General features: G+C 39.4%; 1 long non-coding RNA gene across 7 annotated transcripts in view; it reads right to left on the reverse strand.

Annotated features, from left to right (window-relative positions):
- LOC140500876 (uncharacterized) overlaps positions 1 to 24,722 on the reverse strand; it is a 177,531-nt gene that overhangs the window by 144,440 nt on the left and 8,369 nt on the right. For all 7 annotated transcript variants that reach the window (XR_011965923.1, XR_011965924.1, XR_011965925.1 and 4 more), the window contains exon 2: positions 1,997 to 2,149. This is a non-coding gene — a long non-coding RNA (uncharacterized lncRNA). The remainder of the gene's footprint in view (positions 1 to 1,996; positions 2,150 to 24,722) is intronic.

Raw genomic sequence — 24,722 nt, forward strand, 5'->3', positions numbered from 1 at the left:
GACATAAGAATTCTAGGTGATCTATATCTTTGGTATTTCTCATTCATAAAATCTTAGCATCACAAATTTAGAGCTGGAAGGAACACTTGAGACTACATAGTTCAACCTTCTAATTTTACAGAAACTAAAGGTAAGTGACTTTTTCAGGATTAGGGGATTTGAACTCAGGTTTTCTGACTCCAAATCCAATGCCCTTTCAACTGTACCATCTATCGAACACTGTCACTTGGGTTTTTGAATTCCACATTAAAGATCTATAACTTTTCAAAGACATGTAATAGAGGACTAAATCACTTAATAGACAAGTTGGAGGTGGGAAAGGAATTGAAGCGGGATGGGTCAATGAGCTGGGAAACTGAAAGGCTCTTTAAGCTCACTGGGTCAATAGAAATTAAATCTCCCGCATTAATGACTGGAGTTTTTCTCCTTTCCAATCCATCCCTCACAATGCCACCAAACCAATTTTTCTAAAATGTATATATCTGACCATGTCACCTGTGAATAAATTCCAGTGACTTCCTGCTGCCTCCAGGATCAAAGAAAAGGGTACATGGGATGGGGAAGGAGCAAGGGAGAGATCAGCGAAGACCAGAACAGTGCACTAAGGCTTCACGGAGAACATAGGAATTGGAGGATCGAGGGGATTGGGCTAGGGTGTGAGAAGTCAAAAGGACATTCCAGGCCAGGAGAATAGCATGAGGAGGGTAAGCAGCTCAGTCTAAATCTTTCTGTTTCAGCTCTTCTACTTGCAAAAGGAGGTTAATACTGGACCCATCTTACAGCTGGATATTAGCTAATTAATGATAACAACCAAGAACATTGGAATAAAGCCTGTCAAGGATGCCAAGAACTCTGAAGGAGGGTCTGCAGTTTATTAATAAATCAGAAACAGAAGAGGCTTTGTAAGATAAAGTCTGGGTTGAGGGAGACATGGTTTCTGCCAAGATGTGAACAAGCATATCCCTGAGAAATTCTTTCATGGGACTAGATATGGCTGTGACTTTTCTCATAACCCTGGAGGATAATAATACCTGGTTTATGGCCAGAGTTCTGGAGTGCTTTTACTGATCAGGACTCATAATATGGACTTCCCTTTCAAACCGATCTCATTCTTTGGCAACCTTCTAAAAACTGCAATCCCAATAACACTATATTAGGATGTCTTGCAACCGCTTGGCATTTATAAGCAAAGGCAAAGCAGGATAAAGATCTGGTCTTCCTGGTTGTTTCTGGGATGTGGGTAGTTTTGGTGGCCATGCTTTCATACCTTTCCCAGTTTCCCTCAGTTATGGAGGATATGCGTTGTGGGGGAGTAGGGGAGAGGAGAAAATGGTCAGGGCTAAATGAATTACCCTTATCATTAGAACACTCTACCACCAACACAGTCAATACAGTGTGGAGGTGCTGGTGTTTGGGGAATTGGATTGGCGATGGCGAGAGGAAGGTAGATGTAGAAAAGGAATTAGGGGGGATGAGTCCATGAGTTGGGAAACTCCAAGGCCTCGTTAGCTCATTTCAATACAAATGAAATCCTATAGCAATAAACTCTTCCAAATTTTCCACAGTGCAGGAATCTTTGGTACAACTGCTGGGTCATCAGCTGGAATATGGGAACATCTGACTTATGCATGTATGCCTTGTGCAAAGGCACATTCCACAAAGGTAATTCCACAAAGAGCACAACTGCTCTGCAACATTGGTTTTTAAATTGAGTCTCCTGGTGTTCTTTGTAATTGGTATTTTTGCTTTCCTTTTACTTCCACTTTGGGATGCTATTAAATAAGAGATGAGGATAAGAGGGACGCCATTTCAGCCTATCAACTGCCTTATATTATGTGTGTTATGGTCACAGATCTTAAAATCCAGGAAAATATTCTGGTTGCATCCATTATAGTTATCTGAACTTCATTCATCTATCTTCAGGAGTCAATACATGTGTCAATACACCCCTTCTAAGATCAAAACATTTCCTGAAATGGCATTGGGAAAAACTTACAGCTTCTGACTTCTAACTTTTTCTTTCCGTTAAAGGCAAGATTCTTTTTAACTTGATTTATATTTAGTGATGGAAGAGTCTGAACCTGCAATTCCATGAGGACAGAGAACTCCCCAGTGTGGAAACTTCTTTGGCCAATGCAGATGGAAAAATCTGTCAATAAAATGATAATAATAATAGAATCTATATAGTATCTTAAGGTTTGCAATGCATTTGTCAAATATCTCATTTTATCTTCATAACAATCTTGAAAGGTAGGTCCTATTATCATCTCCATTTTACAGATGAGGAAATGGAAGTGAAATTACTAGCCTAGGGTCACCCAGTTAATAAGTATCTAAGGCTAGATTTGAACTTGGGAAATCCAGGTCTAGCACTTTATCCACTGTACCACCTACCTGCCCTATAGTACCACCACCACCCTTCTCAGAAATTTGTCTGGGGTAGAGGAAGGTGATGAGGAGTTTAGTGACTTGTCAATGGTCATCCATCTAGTAAGTATCAAGCAGGAGTTGAATTCAGGTTTTCCTGGTTCAGAGGCAAGCCCCTTGTCTATTGTCTGTCCACTTGACCCTCTGCCCCTTACCTAATGAGTTACTTTCTTCACTATATCATAAAATCTGGGACTTCATCCATGTGAGTATTCTCTTCAGTAATGTAGATTGCAGCTTTTATATAGGGAATACGTTCTTCATGAATTTCTGTGGTCAAAGTAATTCCTTCCCAATCTTCTCTTATTGGGTTCTTCAAATTTATCTAGGCTGGTTCTCAGATGACAGCCTTTGTCAACCTAGGCCTACTTGACTACCTTCTATTTTAGTGGAAACTCTAGGAACTTGTGCTCATCTAGCATGATTTTGAAACCCAGGGCTACTGTGGCTACAAGACCAGAGTAAGGCTTTGTGGAAGAGTCTGATTAATAGCAGACTCCATTATTATAAGTACCCTCTTAAAACACATAGAATTTCAACATTTCATGAATATTTAATATCACTTTTACTGTTATAAAATAATTGTGAAGTCTTTCTAATGAGTTTTTATTTGTTTTTGGTATGTTTTAAATGCCCTTGGCTTCACTTAAGAATCACAGTTATATATGTGTGTTATCAGCTTTTGTCATATTATTAAGGAATATAATCATTCCCACAAATTTTCCTTTTTTTTAAAGTCTGGGGAAATGTTTTATGTTAACTCATTCTTTTATTGGCCCAAATAGCAGCCACTCCACTAAAATGAGATGCCTTGAAAAAGAAGTAGGCAGATAGATGTGAATATACATATTTAAAAATAACATAAATTAATCAGTCATTTATCAAGTGTCTACTAAGTGCCAGGAACTATGTTCAGTGATGGGGATATGAAGACTAGGGTGAAACCAACAGCGCACATCCCTATGCAACGGACATTTTATTAGGGGAGATAATGGAGACGTACATAGGGATAAAGATTGGACTTAGGATTTCATTAGCATAGGGAGCTCCTGGTGGGAAATTTCCTCAACCAGTAGAAGTCAGCTTCTTCGTTACAACTTATATCTAGTCTTATGAAGTTATCTCTAACGCTAAGAGGTTAAGCTAAGAATCTAAGCCCAGAATCACTCAGTCACTCAGCCAAACTGCCAGAGACAGGACCTGAACTCAGGTATTTCTGACTATTCTAAGTCCAGCTCACTATACCACACTGCTTCTTATAGGTATATGTGTGTACAGAAAGACACATATGTATACATACACACATATATCCACATGTGTGTATATGTATGTAGAGACACATGTATATGTACATGTGTGTTTGTCTATGTACATTTATGTATATGGATGGATGGATGGATTATAGGGAGATGCTCGTGTGCATATATCTATTGTGTGTCTATATATGTGTGTATATAGACATACGTATATGTGTGTATGTACAGAGAGACACGTGTGTGTATACATGTATATGTTAATGTCCATTTATGTGTATGTATGTATAGGGAGACACACATGTATGTATACATCATGTGTCTATACATGTGCGTGGGTGTATACATGCATGTGTGCATGTACAGAGAGACATATATGCATGTGTTTGTTGCTGTCTATGTATGTATATGTGCATATTTATGTATAGGGAGACACAAGTGTGTATACATTGTGTGACTATATATGTACTCATAGATACACATGTATGTGTATCTGTGTAGAAACATGTATATATGTGTTTGTCTATGTACATGTGTGCACATAGAGATGTACATATTGTGTGTCTATATATGTGCATGTGTGTATGTATGTATGTTCATTTAAATATAAATAAAATTGAAAAAATAGGCCCTATACAGAAATGCTCGGATTTGAGTCTTCAAGACAAAAGCAGTGAGGAGGGAGGGCATTCCAGGTGGGGGGCTAGCCGATGGAAAGGTTCAGAGATGGTCAATGAAGCATATGTGTGAGGAATAGGAAGGAGGTCTGCCTCCCAGGGTAGTCACGAGGGTAAAATGAGATGATATTTTGCCCTAAAGCACTTCTACTTTGTAAGGAAAACTTGAAAGAGCTAGCTATTTTTATCACCATTATTATCAATGACTACACTGTGGAGCATGAAGAGGGGTAATATGGAATAAGACTGGAAAGATAGTTTGGGCTCAGGTTTTGAAGGGCTTTTAAATGCCAAAGAAAGGAGTTTATATTTCATTTTAGGAATACATGCATACACACATATGTACACATGCATGTAAAATGTATGTATATATAAACAAATCTATACAAGTGCGTATATAATGCTATATATACATGAATTTATTGTTGTTCAGTAGTTTTGGTTGTATCTGACTCTTCACGACCCCATTTGGGACTTTCTTGGCAAAGACAATAGAGTGCCTTACCATTTTTTCTTCTCTAGTTCATTTTACAGAAGAGGAAACTGAGGCAAACAGAGTGAAGTGACTCATCCAAGGTCATATAGTGTCTGAGGCTGGATTTGAACTCAGAAAGATGAGTCCTCCAGATTGCAGGCCCAGCAGTTTATCTACTGTGCCACCCAGCTTCCCATATACATGAATACACATATCAATATATTATTCTCTATTTACAGTATATCTATATGTCTATACATACATATTTTCTGAAAAATAGCTCTGGTTATCAGTTGTACTGAGTGATTATGTAGGACAGATTGGTGGGAGGTGGGGGGTTGGAGAATACAGCCTGTATTTGGACCCATACCGTATGTAGTGCTGCACCAAAACAGCACTTTTCCTTTCCCAGTAAGGGAGAAAGCTGTGATGAAGATAGAGTGTGCATGTGTCCCCCTACCGGCAGAAGAGAGTGAGTGCAGCCTTCTGAACATCTGACAGTGACTTGGGCAGAAGAGGAACCTGGCTGTGATTCTGATGGGCAGAAGTGGAAAGCATTCCTGAACCGAGAGGAGCGGGATCACCTACTCCTATAAAACAGGAAAGTAGCAGGCTCTGCCTGGGAGCTTTATGATCCCAAGCACACAACACCTTGGGGAGGCTTTTTACTCATCTGTCACCCAGGTATGGATGATCAGACAAATTGAACTGTGTTCCCCTAAGCAGCACTACTCTTAGGAGAGGGGAGGTTAAGTCCAATTTGAACTGCACCAAATGATAATAGTGGAACCCCCTGAAAACAATCCAGAAGCTGTTTAAGCAGTCATAATTTTCCCAGAAGTGATTCTAAGGCTCAAAAGCAGCTGCTTTCCTACTTACCTGTCTAAAGCTGCATTTGTTGTTGCTGTTAGTTTAAAAAGACATCACCTGACCCCATATGCTCTACAGAGTATCTGCCATCCACAAAATTTCAGTACAAAAGGATGCTATGTAAGAATCACTGCATAGTGTAACTGACTAATGAGTTATCTGACATTATTAGGCAAGTCTCTTCATCCCTACGAACCTCAGTTTCTTTGTCCATAAAATGAGGAGGTTGGATTAGATGACCTCTAAGGTGACTTTCCAGGTCTCAACATTCTATGTCTAATATGACACAAGTTCTAACACAAATTTCTAACAAGTTCTTTGGCAAAAGGGACTACAGAGGTACACAAAAATTGTTCTTGATGGTCATTTCCGGTCATTTTAGAAGCTTAGGGATGTTTCTGCCCACTTTCTGGTGGTGCTATGAATGCATTTTCATGAGGCACAAAGGGGAAAAATAAAACTCTCTTTTTTTACTGCTTTCAGAAATAATTAAAGAAAATTGTCCTTAAGCATTAGCACAAGAAGGGAAAATAGAAACAGAAAAAAATGCATCCAATCATCACCTGAAAGAGATCCTATGAGAAAAACACATAGGAATATCATAGTCAAATTCTGAAACCCCCAGCTCAAGAAAAGAAATAATTTAAATATGGCGGTGGCACAACTGGAATCACACAAGACCTAGCAGCAGCAACCCTACTTTCACCTTTTGGACCCTGGATGAAAGACAGAACAATTCCCTTTTCCAATCCCTTAGTGGTCCCTGGTGGTAAGTATCAAGAATTTATAAGCTTTCCCTTCAGAAATGGGACATTTGATATTTATAAAACATTTTAAAGTCTGCAAAGCCCTTTATATGTCTTCTCTGACTCAATTCTCACAGGACCCATAAAGAGTAGGTTCTGGAGTTATTATTATTTCCATTTTACAAACAAGGGAACTGAGGCTCAGAGACACTAAGTAACTTGCCCATCAACAACTAGTAGTTGTCAGAGTCAGGATTCGAGACCAGGTCTCTCCACTCCAAGTACAGTGTTCAGAGAGAGATGCTACCTCTCCTTGTCTGCATTCTCTTACTCAGCCTTCATTCTCCTGCCATCTTCCCGCTCCATCATGTCCTCATTATCCTCTTCCTTCTCACCCTGCCTCACCAGCTCCATCTCTTTTCCTGACTGTAGCAAGACAGTGTAGGCAGACAGAAAAATAAAACCATCCCTGAGGGAGATAACGTACAAAGGGAAAACCTAAACCCATGTAAACCTGCATGGCTTTGCAACCCAGTCTCTACTCATCTCCATACTGGAAAATCTGAGGGCTGGTTGCTGTGTTATGTTAGGCTAAATGTGTAATGAATTTCCTAGTAGCCAATCCCAAAGTAACAGAGCAGGGGGGTGCAGGCGGTTGAACTAAGATTAGCCTCCTAGGACTGATTTGGACACAGGAAGATTGTTATTACTTGAATGTCACTGTGGTATTATTGCCCCCTGGTGGCTATTTTAATTACTTAGCCCTAAGTAGTTGAGAAAAACCACTTTTAAAAACACTCTGGAGTTAGGCCACCCAAACTTTTGGAAACAGAATCAACTTTTATCATTACTGAAAAGCAGAATGACAGCAGCTTTGAGCAACCCAGGTGGCCTGAGAAAACTGATCATTTAGGAACCTCTGTTGGAAACATAAAGGCCCAGGCCTTTATACTTTGCAAGGGATCATGGGGTTTGCAGGCTACATTTTTTTCTTCCCTATTTACTTTTTCTATCATTGTTCTTTTTCTCCCCCCAAAAAGCTGGGACAATTAACTCTTTTGTCCTATGTAGTTTTCATTCATGATTTCTTGAAATATAGCTCTGAAAAACCAGGCTTTGATAAAGCTCATTATGATTCAAATGGAACTATTTGACTATGCCTTTAAACCCAAACCACTCCAGTTCTCACTGACTGGTCAATAATAGGTCCCAGCCCAACCTCACTTGTTCATTGCTTGGATTTTGATGGCTCAGAATGATTGTAAACAGCAATTGTTTCTGTTTGGGCCTGAAACTCTGAGGGTCTTTTGTGAAGACAAACTAACCTATCTTTTGCCTCAACTCTTATCTAGCCTTTAATTACTGAATGGGGCATTGCCTCAGACAATTTGAGACCTGGGAAAGATGTTGGCTGAAATTGAAAAGGCCAAGGTCTCCCACTGCATCCAGGGCTATTGCCAGTTATCTGGACCTGTGTCTTGTCTCTGTATTCTGATGACTCTGGAGGAGAAAATAAGGCTGGTGACTGCATAGCTCTGCCTCACTTAAATCCACTTCACTGGCTAGTTACGACATCACCCTGCTGACATCATCAGTTCTCTTGGAGAACAAGAATGAACAACAGCACTGAGCATCTCTGGTGTATTACACTCTTACAAGAGCACTGATTTTTCAAGTGCATAAAAAACAAAAATATTATAATAAATTTTTTAAAAAAGAATTATAAATAAATACCATCACACACTCAGAAAGTACCATTGAACCAAGTGACTCATTCTTTTGTGGGTCCTCCATTGTAAAATCCATCCTCATTACTAAAATACCAAACTGTGCCTACTGGCTCACAATTGAACTACTCACCATCATCCAGCTCCTTTAATATCCATACAGCTCTAAGGCTGAATACCCCGGCAGAGCCTCAGCAGCCATATAATAATGGACCATGAGACTGAAAAAAGAATTGAGCTGAATGTGAGAAGGGAAAGAGTGAAAAATCACCTTGTCAGCGGTGCCTGGGATCTTCCCTTCTTGGCCATGTGGGCAGGGCGGTCTTCCAAGGGAAATAGTTAGAATCCCTTGGGAACAGTCACATTCCCCTTTAAGTGATTTTTCATTCTCATTCCTTTTCTACAGCTCATACTGAGAGAGAACAGTAGCTGTTACTGCCATACTTGGATTGAGGAAAGACCAAGGGTGAAGGAAGGGAGAAGGAATGGTAGGGGAGGGAGTTGAGGAGCAGTACATTTCTGCACTACACACCCTGTAGGGTCATTTACTTGTAGAATAATGTCAGCAGCCATCGGGAGTGTGTTAGTAAATGTTTAACAACCAGCTTTGGGGAGTAGGGGTGGCAGAGGATGTACATAAAGCTTATTTTTAAGTTTTATATGCATTATTAAGATTTTATCCATCATTTTCTTGAGTCTTGAAATCAACAAAACATAAATTAAGTCCTGATATGTAGTACTTGCATTTCTGGGGTGTAAGGGCTCACGCTAAACTTTTGATACAATTAACTTTGGTGGGTTTGAGTGGGCTCCAGCACAACCTCTATAAAATACAGAATTCAACTAGTGTTAATTCAGATCTTCCCAGTTTGGGGAGATGTATGGATTTCTTCTGAAACTAGTTGAAGCAATATACTCTATTGGGGGAAATCCCAGGGTAACATCAATTTTCTATAGGGCAGATGTAGAAAATATGGCCTATATTCACTGTTATTCCATGCTTACAAGTTGAATTATAATGTGGCTGATGCTTGAGGCCCTGGTTAGATGGCAAAATGAGCTGGGGGTTGAGTTCCTAGCCCTGAACTGTGAAAGGCTCTTTTCTCTGGCACAGGTCCCACTGTGCCCTTGGGCTACATGCAATGGGACACCAGGCAACGTAAGGACAAGGTGGTTCACGAGGGTTTATGAGAGATAATATTCAATCCAGCAAATATATTCTTTAACAAAATAGAAAGCACAACTAAGTGGAAATAAAATAAGAGTAGGGTAGGGACTGCCATTTTCTCTCAGCTAGCTCCTTTTTCTCAGTGTTCCTCCTACTACCAGTCAGTCACTCAGTAAACATTTATGAACTACCTACTATGTGCCAATCACTACACTAAATTCTGGGGATACAAAGAAAGGCAAAAGAGCTTATTACATCAGGAGCATAGCATCAGAGCTGAAAGAGACATGAAAGAGCTTCTCTTCTAGCCCCCTTGATTTATAGAGGAAATAAAAGAGGCCTAGTATTTGTCCAAGGTCATATCATCAGTAAGCAGCAGGGCCAGAACTTGAACCTAGACCTATTACTCCAAATCTAACATTTCCCCCCACACTATAACACACCTGCTTTCATCAGTGTAAAGAGATGAGCCTGGATACTTTAAACCAGAAAATTAAAAAAAAAAACCCAAAATCAATAGTTTAAACCCTTTCTTAGGAAAGATGCTTTAGACAATAGTAATTTTTTAAAATTTTATTTATTTTTCATTTGGGGGCTTTATTTAATTTTTTGTCTTTTAAAGATGCTACCTAGCCCAACAAGATTGGCCTTTTACAGTATAAAACTAGTTTACAGTCAACTCTCAATTATATGCTTTGTGAGTTAGTTGGGGGAAGGGTTCCCCCAACCATTGGCCCTTCAGTTAGGGTGGATCTCCTCTCTCCTGCCTTTGAGTTGCCTCCAGGACTATATCTCTCTTAGCTACTTCTAGAACTGTCCCTTCCATACTTCTGAGATGACTTTCTATATTGCTACTCCAATTAAGGGCCAAATTTGGGGGGTTCTCTGCTGATTTGTGGACTTTGGTCCAGAAAATGGATTTTGGTGCACTTACCACAAAAATAATATAACTGACCAAAACTTCAAAGCACCAAATTTGAAAACCAGATACTCTAAACCATGGGTGGGGAACCTGCAGCCTCAAAGCCACATGTGGACCTCTAGGTCCTCAAGTACAGCCCTGATCTTGGTTTCAGTCAACCTAGGACCTAGAAGGCCATATGTGGCCTTTCAGGCTGCAGGTTCCCCACCCCTACAAACCTTAGCCCCAGCCGCTGATTTTTCAGATGAGGAAACTGAGGCCCACAAAGAGATAGAACTTACATAGCTAGGATACATAGCTAGTCAACAGAAGAGCCAGTACAAGAACCTAGCTCCTTGACTCCAGGCCTAATCTTGCTCCGGCATCTCCACCCCATCACAGTGGAGCCAAGAACTAAGCCACTGAAAGACCTGTGATCTCCTCCTTTCCTTTCAGGTTTATAGGCAGCCAAATACCCCTGGTGTGTCAAACAATAGGTTTAAGGACAGCCTGGGAAGACCATATCACTCCATTTGAATAATGTCAATACTCCAGCCCACGCTGGCCAAAATTGGAAACAACCAAGATGATTTAAACTTTGCTGCTCTTTAATGGTGAGAATATTAGTATGTGAAAATTGCCATGTATAACCTGATGGGTTGTTACAGCTTTGTAAAGAAAGCCAACGCCTTTCTAGCTGCCATACAGGGAATAGTGTTCCTATCTGGTTTTTTTTTTTACAAACCCCTATTAAGTCCATCATATAGCATTAGATCCATAGAATGCCCAAACACAATTCAAAGCTGATTCTTGTGGTAAATGTGAATGAGGCCAAGACAATTCTGTTCTGAAACATTTATGACTACATTTAATAATATGCTGCCATTCCCTGCATTATTGCCCCAAAACTGGTATTTTCTCTCTGTATATACTTGGTATTGAATGAACAAACATCAAGAACGCTGGCTTGAGGCCAAGACTGAGCCAACAGTTGTTTCCCTGTTTGTCGCTTGCTCCACTTCTCATAGAACTATCATACCAATGCTCTTACAATGACGCTCAATGGCAGTTGCCCACTGTCTTTCGGTACAGTCCCATTCATTCACAGCTGGCCTCACTGCCAACATCAGTGCACAGATTCCAAAGATTTTGATCAGGTGTTTTGTGACTTTTCAGAAGAAGACTATAAAATTTGAAGACCTAGTTTTCCTTTAGCATGATACTTTTTCTTTTAAAATGCAAGTGTTCATAGACAGATTTGTGAGATTGCTAAAAGAGCTTAGTCCTGTTACTGAGGCAACCTGTCCCAGTGGATTCCAGAGATAGAAACTTCAGAGGCCTCTCACATCGCAGAAATGGAATGTGTGTGCTCAAGAGAGGGCTGTTTTCCAGCAGCATTGTGCTCAGGTTAAAAAGACTGGGCCAAAGCGTACGAAGACTTAGAACAGCGGCGGCTTTTCAAATTAGCATATTAAATTCAAGATGGTATTGAAAGCATCATGCTATTTCTGACAATCTGGCTCCCGATTTCCTCCTTCTGGGGGAATCTTTTTCTTTCCAGCAGTCTCACTGTCCCTAGCATTATGTCTGCAAAATGCAAAGCTATGGGAACAGGAGTAAGGAATCTTGTTCTTTTCTCTAGCGCCTTTCCTTTACACAGAAGGTTCCACTAAAGTAACCGTCGATTATTTCAGTGGGTGAAACTACTTAAAAAAGATTTTTTTAAAAAAATGGGATTGGGAGTTCTATCACTTAATGAATCAGATTCTTCCAGGGTAGGAGCTATTCCTTAGAAGTTACACATTTTTGGAATCTGCACAAACTCTTTTAGGCAATCAGGACACCACATAATGATTTAATAAAGTGATAGGTTGGAGCCTGATGCTTGAAAGCAAGGTTCTTCCTGTCATTCTAAAGTAGATGTGCCAAGAGAGTCATCAAAGTCTCCCATTTATTCATCTTTCAGAGAAATCATTTTCATCTGTCCTGTCAAATAAATAAATAGAAGCCAAGGGAGGCTGCTGGTACCATCTTGATTTCAAATAATACATGGGGTGTTTTGCAAACCTTAAAGCACTTTATAAAGACTAGCTATTATTATTAATTCATATTATTATTATATTACTTTCTTCATACTGATCCAACTCCTGGATTGTAAGCTCCATAAAGGTAGGTCCATCATTATTATTTACATGCCTCACAATGCCTAGCATATAAAAACCACTTGATAAATCTTTGTTAAGTTGACAAACTTCCTTCAAGGGACTCCAAGTGAGTTGGAGCGAAAGGCCCAGAGGGGTGGCATATTAGATGGAAAGTCTGGTTACCAAGAATGGAACTAGATATAGGCAGGCACCTAGTCCTTTCCCCCCAGACTTGCATCATCTTTTTTCCCCAAGTGACCTTCATTCTGTCCTTTTAACCACTATAATTCATTTAATAAATTTTATCTTCAAAGTACTAACTGTTGATCATAACAGATCCACATACCCCTTGATTGAGGGCAATCAGAACTTCTGGGTGTTAAATGAGATAATAGTACCTATTTGTATTCTTCCAGAAGCAATCAGGGACCTTTTGATATAAACCTCGATAAAATCATTACAGAAAAGGAACTTGAAAAGAAACTTAGGGAGGATGTCTCCAATGGTGATGGGAGAGATGATGCTCAAACCAGCTAATAGCTCAGATCAGACTGGCAATTGGGGCAGGTTTGCACCTAGTGGTGTCTTCCTTGCTTTAATTCCACAATCTCTTCAAGCAGTTTTCTTATTTTGATTTGGTTTCTGATAAAAAGATGAGAAATTATTTCTTCTCATGTGTTCCATTCCCCCCTCATCTCTCCTTCCTCCTCCAAAACCTCCAGATGACACCTTCCCATACTTTCCTAAGACGACTGAAGAAGAACATTGAGTTCTTTCATTTCCTTTGCCCACACTTCTCTATTCTTTTCTCACCAAGTCTCCATTTCTTCTGGTCTTAGAGAAGTAGGTTTTGACTTTTGTTCCATCAGGCAACAAAAGGTAGTGAAAAGAGTCTTGGATATAGAATCGAAGGATCTGAGTTTAAATCTTTGCTGTGCTAGTTATAAACCTGCATGATCTTGGACAAGTTGCTTTCTTTGTACATCAGGTTTCCCCCTGTAAAATGAAGGGATTGTGGATTTAGATGATCTCTGAAGTCCTTCTGACTCAGTCCTTTTATTGTCTGATCATCTCTGTATCATCTGTAATGTTTTCCTCTATATTAGCCCCTTTTTCTGCATAAAAGTATGTTCAGCTCTTCTCCATGATAAACAAAACAAACAAAAAAAATTCCTTTCTTCCTTTTTCCCCTCCTCTCTCCCCCAATTTCTACCAGATTTCTAGAAATAATGACCAACATTTGCGTCCTTTCCTTCACTACTTCTTACTCCTAACCTCTCCCACTTTTTCCCATCTGGTTTCCTTTTCCATCATTCTACTGAAAAAGATCATTCCAGCATCTCAAACTCAGCATATCCAAAACTGAACTAATTGTCCTTCAGCAATTTCTGTGCTTTCTAATAACTTCTCTATGTAAAAAAATTAATGTTATCTTATTTAGGTTAGAAGTAGACTGTCACCTCTATATGACTCAGCCCTTACCTACTTACCAGGTCCTTCCCTCTTTCTATGCACACCAAATAAATTAAAAATTCATTATCTTAGCAAGAAGTTTAATTAGATTGGCTAAAAAGGCAATAAAATCTAAACACCTGTATTTCAGAAACAGTAATCATCTTGATTCCTCTCTATCCCTCCCAGGTAATAGCTGCCTGATTTAAATGTTTAATGCAAACCGCTTAGCTCCCACTAGCCAGAAGAGGCTAGTCACTCATGAAGGTCACAAACTTGGCACTGCTTTTCTTTCTTATGGTTCATGCTACAGAAACCTCACCTGCTGCCCTACTCACTGTGCTCAACTGTATAGGACTGCTTTCCACTTCGCAAAGCAATGACCACTTCTCTTTTGAAGAGCTGCCTCAAAAGTAGGAACAACCATTTATAGCCAGCATCTTCCTGCACTGAGGAGACTGTGCTTGTCATGAAGGTGATTTCTTCTACCTACCAGCACCCTGCCCACTGCTCCATCTCTCAGGTTCTGATTTAGAGGTGTAAGGGACTTTTGAGGCTGTCTAAACCAATCCTCTTATTTTACAAATGAGGAAACAGGCTCCAGGTGGTTAAATGACTAACTCAAAGTGAAACAGGTAGTAAGCAGCAGTAGCAATAAACTGAGGTCCTCAGATTATAAAGCCAGCTTTCTTTCCATCCTCTTACTTTCACCTTCAACGTCTGTTCGTTCATGTTCGGGCATCACACATGGGAAATCATTTTTAGGATGTGCATACCCTTTGCCCCACAAAGCCTTCTGGGAGGTGCAATTCACTTGCAAGGAGCATGTTAATCCCCAGACATATAGGTCTGTTACACTATTCTCCTAGTTTATCATTACATCAGTAAACTAACAAGTCATATTAGACTAGGCTGTATGAGGCCAGTGCCTACGTCTTATCTACGTCAGTATAATACTATGTACACAAAAGGCATTTAATAAATGATTGTTGAATTCAATTAAACACAAACCCTTTCAATTATAGCTCTGAAAACTTTCTGGAATCTGATTTTTTGTCCAAACCTAAGATTTCTTGGTAAACAGCAACGGCACCAGAACAACAACAATTTTGTCTTTGTCTTGTACATGATCAACTTCTGCTAAGGGGTGCAGAATGTTGGACTTGGATTCAGACTTGGATGCAAACTTGCAATTTGAATACTGTCTCAGATACTAGTTGTGTGACCCAGGGCAAGTCACCTAACCTGAGCCTTAGTTTGCTCATCAGCAAAATGGGGATATCAGTGCCTACCTCATAAGGTTGTTGTAAATATCAAATGAGAAAAACATGCGAAGTGTGATATCCAAATGTTAATTATATTGTTATTAGTCTTAAGAGACTTGCCTGAGGTCACTGAGAAGTTAAGTGACTTGCTCTGGATTTGACAGACAGTATGGATCAGAGAGAGAACTTGAAACCAGGTCTTCCTGCCTCTCAAAACAACTCTCTATCTACTACCACAGGTCTTAGGTGTATCCCCTGCAAACATAATGAAGGGCTGCTAGATGGTGCAGTGGAGGGCTGCAGTCAGAAAGACTCTTCTTGTGGCCTCAAACATTTACTAGTTGTGTGTCCTTGGACAAGTCACTTGACCCTCTTTGCCTCAATTTCTTTATCTATAAAATGAGCTAGAGAAGGAAATGGAAAAACATTCCAGTATCTTTGCCAAGAAAACCCCAAATGGGGTCACAAAGTTGGACACAACTGAAAAATGAATGAGCAACAGCAAACCTACTGAAAACAGCAATTCACCTTTTAATTGTACTTTATGATTTGTATATTATATCATATTATACTTTCTTCATAACCACCCTGTAAAATGGGTAACAGAAATAGTATTTTCCCCCCTTAACCAAGGAGGAAACTCGGGCTCAAAGAGCCTGTTACTTGCCCATGGTCACATAACTAAAAATGATTTCCCATCTGTGAGGCCTGAGTGTGAACCGACAGATGTTTAAGGGGAAAGAAAGCTGGCTCTGTAGTCTGAGGACCCCATTTAATGGTCACTGCTGCTTACTACCTGTTTCACCTTGAGTTAGTGACTTAACCCTCTGGAGCCTGTTTCCTCATTTGTAAAATAAAAGGATTGTTGTAGTAGATGGAGTGTTGGCTTGAGGGTCAGGAAGACCTGGGTTCAAGTTCTCCCTCTAATTCATACAGGCTGTCAAATCCAATGCAAGTACACATTGGAGCTAAGCCATCATACAGACCTTGGGAAGACTGCAAATTTGGTGTTTTTTTCCACCAGACGCCCCAATAGAGCCTATACGTACAAAGTACTGAGTGCTAAGAAAGGCACGAAATTTAATTATGATGAAGTTTCTACCCTTCATTTCCTTCCTTGGTCACTTACCCCATTTCTTCTGTCTGGTCCATTGAACACCCTCCTTGACTGGTCTCCCTGCCGCTTCTCTCTAGCCTATCCCCCACGCAGCCACCAAAGAGATCTTACTAATATATCACTGGCTGCATTGCTCCCCTGTTCAAACAAATGGTTCTCATTTGCTCATCGATTAAAATGCAAAGTTCTTGGTGCGGTGTTCAAAATTCCCCAGAATCTGGGTAATACCTACCTTTCCGACCTGATTACATACCTTTCCTCTTTGCATATTCTATAGTCAGGGGTGGGGAACCTGTTATAGTTAAACTAGACTGCTTACACTGTTCACCTCATCTATCTTCACACCATCCTCCATTCCTCCTCCTTTCCACAATTATCATGTCACTGTGGCAACCTGGTCCTCCTCCTATCTCTCTGGTCATTCCTTCTTAGTCTCTTAGTGGATCATCATCCATATTTCATCCCCCAAATATGGGTGTAACCCTTGTAATAGTGACTATGTTGGCCCTACTGCCTTAGAGGTCAGCTCTGTTGTGTTTCTCCCCTCCCCAAAGTTCTCCAGTATCCTGCTTTATTTGACCTCATGGTTTGGATTAAAGTAAGGAACTGGGTTCAGGGATTGACAGGAAATTGGTACTTGGGAAGCTGATACAACATGTTATTTATTATTATGTGGCATAGCAAGCAAGCAAAAAAAAAAAAACAACCGAACTTACATACACACTATATGGCAATGCAGACAGACAGAGATTCAGTCGCACAAATGCCAATAAACAAACAAACTCACTCAGCTCAAGGGGGAAGGCGTTGTGTGTGGTGACAAAGATCTTAGGGGAAATAAATGCTTGGAATAGGGGTCTGAGGAAGCAAGCTTTATATCCTAAAAGTGGGCTTGATGATAACTGCAAAATCAAACAATGGATTTCAAAAATTACTATTATCACATACCCATAAGGGGATTTTGGGGGTGTCTAGGCTCTTTGCTGTTTGCTCAAGCCCACACTGATAGTATTCCTCCTGCTCGAGAGACTCACTCCCCATTATGTTTAAAATAAAATACAAACTCCTCTGAGTTATCATCATCCTCCTCTTCACCATCACCACCACCACCACCACCATCATCATCATCATCTTTCTGGTATAGTTATCATGCTGCAAGTTGCAGAGAAGGGACTGTCCTGAACCATTAGGGTGTTTTGTTACCTGATAGCTCCCTGTACTAACAAAATCATATATCTAGTTTCTATCCTTATTTCAAGTGTGATTGTTAGTATCTCATCCTTCTCATCTTTTCTAATGACATTCAGGGAGAAATAGTCCTGGGACCAGTTGCTATTTGGCTTTTATTATTGTACATTTGTTGTGCTACAGACTGTTATATGTAAACAAAATAACATTTGCAATTGAATATTATTACATCAGATACTAGCTATAGGACTTTGGGCAAGTCACTTAGCCCTATTTGCCTCGGTTTCCTCATCTGTAAAATGAGCTGGATAAGGAAATAGCAAACTGCTCCAGTATCTCTGCCAAGAAAACCCCAAACAGGGTTATGAAGAGTTGGTCACAAATGAAATGACTGAACAATAACAAAATTATTACATCAAATTGAGTATTATTATTATAAATGATCCTTCCCACCTGAAATCTATTAACCCACTTTGACCTCTAAATTTATCAAGCAATCAACCAATTAACATTTATTAAGTGACTTCTATGTGCCAGGCATTATGCTAAGTGCTATGTACTTAATCACTTTCTAATGAATAGTAAAGTTATTTGTGTAATCATTTAGTACATTTTTTATTCATCTCTCTCTTTGTCAGATTATAAACTTTTGGAGAGCCAGACAGTGCCATTTTTCACATTTGGATCCCTAGCACTTGACACTTAACAAATAATTGTTGAACTGAATTGGATTGAACACAACATCCAGGTCACTCGGCAGTTATATTTTTCATTGTCAATTATTAAATTGACTTTCTCTTCCCCATCAGTCTTGTGTAAGATTAAGGGTTGTGATCAGGCTTTTTCTAGGGTAACGCCTAAGAAATATGACCACTGAATTACAGATCTGCTGCTCCAATATAGGGGAGGCATGGTAGTACATTAAGAGAAACATAAGGCATTGATCATATGACAATAATCCTACCTCTCATCACCTGGAACATGTGATCATTTGCCTACCCCAAATGACCTCTTCCCTTCCACTAATACTCTGCCTAAACTCATTCCTCAAAAATTAATATACTCTCACATCCTTATACTTTTTCTCATTCCAATGATACTGAACCTCAGTTACTAACCCCAAATCCAACTGTCCACTCCTTTACTCTCATCCACCACAACCCTCTCTTCCCTAATGTCCCATTTCAGATCTGCTTGCCTGTTCCACTGTCTTCTCTGTTCCATAATTAACAAGTTTCTTTTCATTTTGGACTTTCTCACTCCTTCTTCTTTTTTCTGGCACTCACTGAAAGCTGGCTCTCTCCTAAAGAAAATACTTTCTTCAGGACCCTTTCCAGTCCTAGCTGTACTTTTTTCTCACATCTGCCCAAGAGCTAGTAGGGGAGGTGGAATACTATCCATTTCCCATTGCCACATCTAGACTCTTCTACCATCATCTCTCAGGAGTCTCTTCCTCCTTTGAGATGTATGACATCCAAATTTATCATCATATCCAGATCCTGGTAGATTTACAGACCCTCTGCAGGAAATTCTCATTCCTTCCTCAATGAGTTCAATGCCTGGATTTTAGCCTCCCTCCACTCTAACTCCTACCCTCATATGAGGGTACCTTAATATACATACTGATGTTCCTTTAAATATCCTAACTTCCCAGTTCTTCAGTCTACTCATTTCCCATGACCTGCTTTTCTACTCCATTTCACCTACCCAAATAATCATAATCTTGATTTGAGAATAACCAACAAATGATCTACTTCCATGTTCATGAACTCCAAAATTTCTTTATATAATTATAACCTTTTACCATCTCATCTGTCCTTACGTTTTAGGATCCCAATCCTTTTATTTACCCTCACCATGATTTCCAGTCTCTCTGCCTATGAGTTTTACACTTCCAATGGCTTCACTCTCTTCTCTTCCTAATCTCAGCCCTTTGGTGAACTAAGTCAATTCTATACCATTTCTCCCTCTTGAATCTTTTGTCTACTTCTCTCATTGATCACAGCATGCCAAACCCCAACACTAGGTGTCCCAGTGCCAGGGAATTGGCGATGAAGGACCAACAGAGATGTACAGATTTGTTAGTCATTTGCATGGAGCTGATAACTGAACTATAGTGAGGAAGTACAAATTAGTAAGGGCACTGAACTGACAAAGTCTCAAGAGGGGTGGATTACAGGGACAACCAGGTATTTATATTCTGTTACCCCTTTACAAAGTGTGCAATTCTCTTTAATAGAACTAGGAAGATGACTTTTGATTGGATTTCTTCATGGGTCACACCCATACAGACCTTTAAAAAGCTAACTTGTCAACCATGAAAGGTCAATATAAGGGATAACTACACAGACTGTGACTCCTTGCAAGTCTAAATGACAGATACCTATGGAAGAAAAACTCGGGTCCTGAGAGGGGATGGTTTTTGCTTAGTACCAAGTATGTGTATAATGGATATGTTTGTATATGTGTATATGTATATATGTGTGTGTATACAAATATACACACATAAATATATACATATATATATATATACATGTACACATCTGCATATTTATCATATACATGCAGCAGGTACCAGGGCCAGGGAATCAAGGAAGATAATCGTTATAGGCAACTTGACCCACTTGGAAGCAGAGAAAAGAGCCAGGTAAGGATTCAGATAGAATTAGCACTGGCAGTTATAAGTTGGGCTTTGAAGAGGAATAGGGGAAACAGCATGAGAACATCATGAGAAGAGAAAGGACTTGGGACCCTGCAATGCTGAAGCTTGAATTGTCTTGGTCACTTATGTTCTTTACGTGTGTGCCTCATTACCAGTATATTCTAGGTATGTGCTTACTCTCCACACTGATGTATTATTTGTGGGAGAGTGAGCCCCACCTTTATAAGGAGGGAATTTAGCTATTGTTGTTACTTTGCCATCTCAGCAAATATCCTTTCTTGGAGTTAATTGTGTCTATTGGCTACTTATTAAAGGTAAGTACAATTGTGGGGCTCCTGAGTTATAATTTGAAGAATGAAGATTCATAGAATACCTTGAATCTGATAAAGCTGCCTTCTTTGGGTCCCAACCTATAACCTGTGAGTGCCTAGTCAGGGAGGTATCCCAGAGGTGAGAGGAGTTGTCAGGGCAGGAAAAGAGAGATGAGTGTTACAAAACCTATGGGGAGTAGATGAGACCACCAAGGAGGAGTATAGTGAGTGGACAGAAAAAAGAGAGCTCAGAACAGATGCTTGGCGGACCCCCAGGCTTAGAATAGAAGAGATAGGTGGAATGATTCAACAAAGGTGCCTTCAGAGTTGCCCAGGATTAGAGATAGCCCCAAGATACCTTTGAAATAGTACACTAGCTGTGGAGATTTCAGACAAAAGGAGGAGGGGCCATGGTGATGACATCAGGCCAATATGCCCAGACCAACTGAAGTTAGTACAAAGAAGAAACATGAGTGGTTATTACTCAAGGAAGCAGAGGAAATTAGGTACAGTTCATGAGGAGAACATAGACCATGAGCTTTCCCAGAGAGTCTTGAGTCCAAGCAAATTTTTTTTTCTCAGAGCCCTTAGAATTTTCACATAGCAAATATGCCTCAATACACATTTTGGTATAGTCCCATAAATGGCCTTTTGGTATGATTTATGCATATTGTAACTAGATTACTGAGATGTGTATTTGCTGGATTTGTTTTAATTAAGATAGAGAAGATAAATGTTTATTGGCTAACACCAGAAAAGTACATATACATTTATACCTGTAAACATATATACACATAAATAGTATGTATATACATGTACACATACTTATACACATATAACAGTCTACATACATATCATATGATATATGTGTGTATGAATGTATATATATGTATGTGCATATATACATAGAAGTATAATCCTGGTATTTTTGTAAATTTTATGTGTATGTATATATGTACATATGTGTTTGTATTTTTTTCTGGTGTTAGCCAACAAGCTAAGTACTCTATCTTAAACATGTCAAACCAATTGAAGAGATATTTATTAAACCCCTAAGTAGAAGGCATTTGCTATTCACTGTGTTGAAGATAAAACACATACATACAGATACATACACATAGACACAACACAATCCCTTCTAACATGGAACTTAAGAGTTTTCCAGGAGAAGGTATAACTTATAGCATAAAACCCTCCCACAATATAAGATAAAATACAAAAGAAAGAATCCAAAGTTCTCTAAGAAAGATGGAAGAGTAAAAGACAGTTTTACTTCAGGGGAGGGAATCAGGAAAAGTTTCATGGAAGATTGGTACCTAAGCCAGTCCCTAAAGTAGAGTTTTCTTAACCTTTTTTTGTATCATGGACCCTTTTGGCACTCTAGTGAAGCTTCAGGGTCCCTTCTTATAATATGTATAATAATGCGAAAAGTATACAAGATTGCAAAAGAAAACAATTATATTGAAATACAGTTATCAATTGAAAGCAAAACCAAGAAGTTGTTCACGAACCTCAGGTTAAGAATCTGCTCTGGAGGAAATAAATTATTTCAACAGGCCATGGCGTGGCGGACAAGGATAGATTTGTGTGACTACAAAGTGGGAAGCAGGGGTGGAAGAAATTAAAGAACACTTAGTGGTCAAGTGTGGCGGGAACAAAGAGCTTTTGAAGGGAAGTCATGTGAAACATGGTTGGAAGGATAGTGTGAAAGCAGATCGTGGAGGGCCTTAAATGTCAGGCTAAAGAGTTAGTATTTTATCCTTTTGTAAATAGAGAGCTATTGAAGGATTTAAAGAACAAGAAAGAAGTGTCATTGGTCAGAACTGTACATTTGGAGGGTCATTCACTTATTCACAAACATTATTTTGTCATCTGTGTGAAGGATAAATTGGAGAGAAGTACATTTACTAAGCCCCTACTGTGTACAGAGTACAGGGTTCATCTTTGAGGGAGTTGAAACATTTTGGTAAGATTTAGTTTCTGCCTTCTCCAACTGACCCCACTAGGTAGTAAACTGTTATTCTTGGAGTTCTTAATTATCCCTTAAAAATCCTCAAAAAATCCCAAAACTTCATTTTATCCAATAATTTAAATTCTTTCTTCAGAAAATTTAATTCAGTCCAACAGAGTTTAATCAACATATGATAGGTGTTTTGTACTGTGCAAAGTGCTGAAGTTACAAAGATGGAAAAGAAAAAGATGAACTAAAAAAAATAACAAATGGTATTGATTTGTGTTTCTCCTCTTCTTTCCTCTATCCTAATTCTGGTAAAAAAAAAATGCTAATGATTAACAAGAAAAGCAGTCAGTAGGAGGAAAAGAAGGAAATATAAGAGGCCTGAATAATCAATATAATAGTCAGCCTCAAAAAGTAGAACTATTTTTTAAAAAATAAGCTGATTCATAATATGCTATGCTCATGGATTATATTGATTTTAAAGTAATTAACTGAGAGGAGTATGCGTTTATCTTTTTTTGCTTTTTACCCTGTTTGTTTCCAAGAATAAGTGGTTTTATTTTCCCATCATTTTCCATTGTGGTAAAAAAATTTTTTGGAATAATCAGATCTAAGTTCTAGCTGCAGATCCACCACTAATTGTAACCTTAGACAATTCATTTTGTCTCTCTGGACCTCAGTACAGTTATCTCTTCCACATCGCAGGGCTTAAGAGTGCTGTGCCCTGAGATTTGGAAGATCTGTGTAAAATTTTTTGATCTCTTCACACCAAAGAGGTCTGAATTTTTCTTTTTCTTTTATGGGGTGTTTACAGTATCTTATTGTAAAATTTAGGTTAAGCATGTCTGAGTTTCTAGATTTTTTCTTTGTCATCTGCAGTTTCTGAAAAACTACCAAACAAACTCCCATTTACAGTAATTTCTTATGCCAACCAGTGACATATCAAAACTACGGTGAGAAAAGTCAGAATGTGGAAGGGATAGTGTATCCTCATCTCTAAAAATGAGAAGTTTAGCAGAGGTGAGGAACCTGCAGCCTTGAAGTCACATGTAGCCCTCTAGGTCCTCAAGTGTGGCCTTCTGATTGAATCCAAGTTTTAACAAATCCTTTCATTAAGGGAATTTGGTCTGTGAAGTGGAGTTTTACAGAACAAATCCTTTTATTAAGGGGAACTGTTTTGTGAAGTGGATTCAGTCAAAGGGCCACCTTAGGACCTAGAGGGTCACATGTGACCTCGAAGCCACAGGTTCCCCACCCCTGGTAGATGATCTCTGAGGTCCCTTATAGTTTTACCCTTCTAGTACTGGGAAATCCAAAAGCTTCCCAAAGTGTCATTAAAGATAAGAATAGATATGGAATAGTATCAGTTCTGAGGAGCAGACTTATTGCTCATTTGAATGGATGCTTCTAGGCATGCCTTGTCAGCTTATATCTGTCTGAAAGTAATTTGGGGAGAGATTGAGGCTATAGCTCTCTTTGGACTTTCAACAGAAATAATTTGCGTCATTATTTGGAAGTTGTTGTTTATGATTTCATGCCTCTGATTTTTTTCAATAAAATGGAATATTGTGAGCATGAAGAGTGGGAACTGTCTTTAAACCTCTTTGTATCCCCACCACTTAGCACAGAGCTTGGTACATGGTAGGTGCTTAATAAATGTTTATTGGTTGTATCAAGTAATTGCTGCTTCATGGTATGGGCTCTTTCTAAGATCACACAGTGCTTGCTTTATGACTCTTTACTTGCTGTCACTGTCTTTCTGTCTCTCACTGCTCTGGGGTCCTTTTGGAAACTAAGCTCCGGTTGGCCGCAAACACCCTACCAAGGCTCCAGATGTAGTGGACCTGATGCCCATTGCCAGAACAGGTTTTTATCTGTCAGAAAGGAGAAATGGATTCACACACAGCCTATACTTTCCTACCTTTCAATGCCTCCATATATGATAAAGCTACGCTGCTCTTGAAGTCTCTTAGACCCCATTTCCCATCTCCAGACCTTTTCACACTCTCTGTCCCATTGCCTGAATAGATTACTAGCCCTCCTACCCCACCTCCTTCATTCTCTGGTTTTCTCCAAGATTCAGCTCAGAACTCACCTTCTGCAATTGTCTTTTCCTCCCTTTCCCACTCCACTCTCCAAGGTCTATCTCCCATTTACCCAGGGTCTTCTAGCCGTTTGTATACTGTCTCACTCCTTACAATGTGAGTTCCTTGAGGGCAGAGTGGGGTGGGTTTGTTCTATCTATCTTTTCATTTATCATGTTCTTTAATTATTTACTCATTTGTTTTCAATTTATTGCCTTGCATTCCCAAGGCACAGTCCCTGGTATATAGTAAACACTTCATGCGTGTATTTATCCTTTGTTGCCGAAGACGACCATGC

This window comes from Notamacropus eugenii, chromosome 4, assembly GCF_028372415.1.
Source record: "Notamacropus eugenii isolate mMacEug1 chromosome 4, mMacEug1.pri_v2, whole genome shotgun sequence".
Taxonomy (NCBI): Eukaryota; Metazoa; Chordata; class Mammalia; order Diprotodontia; family Macropodidae; genus Notamacropus; species Notamacropus eugenii.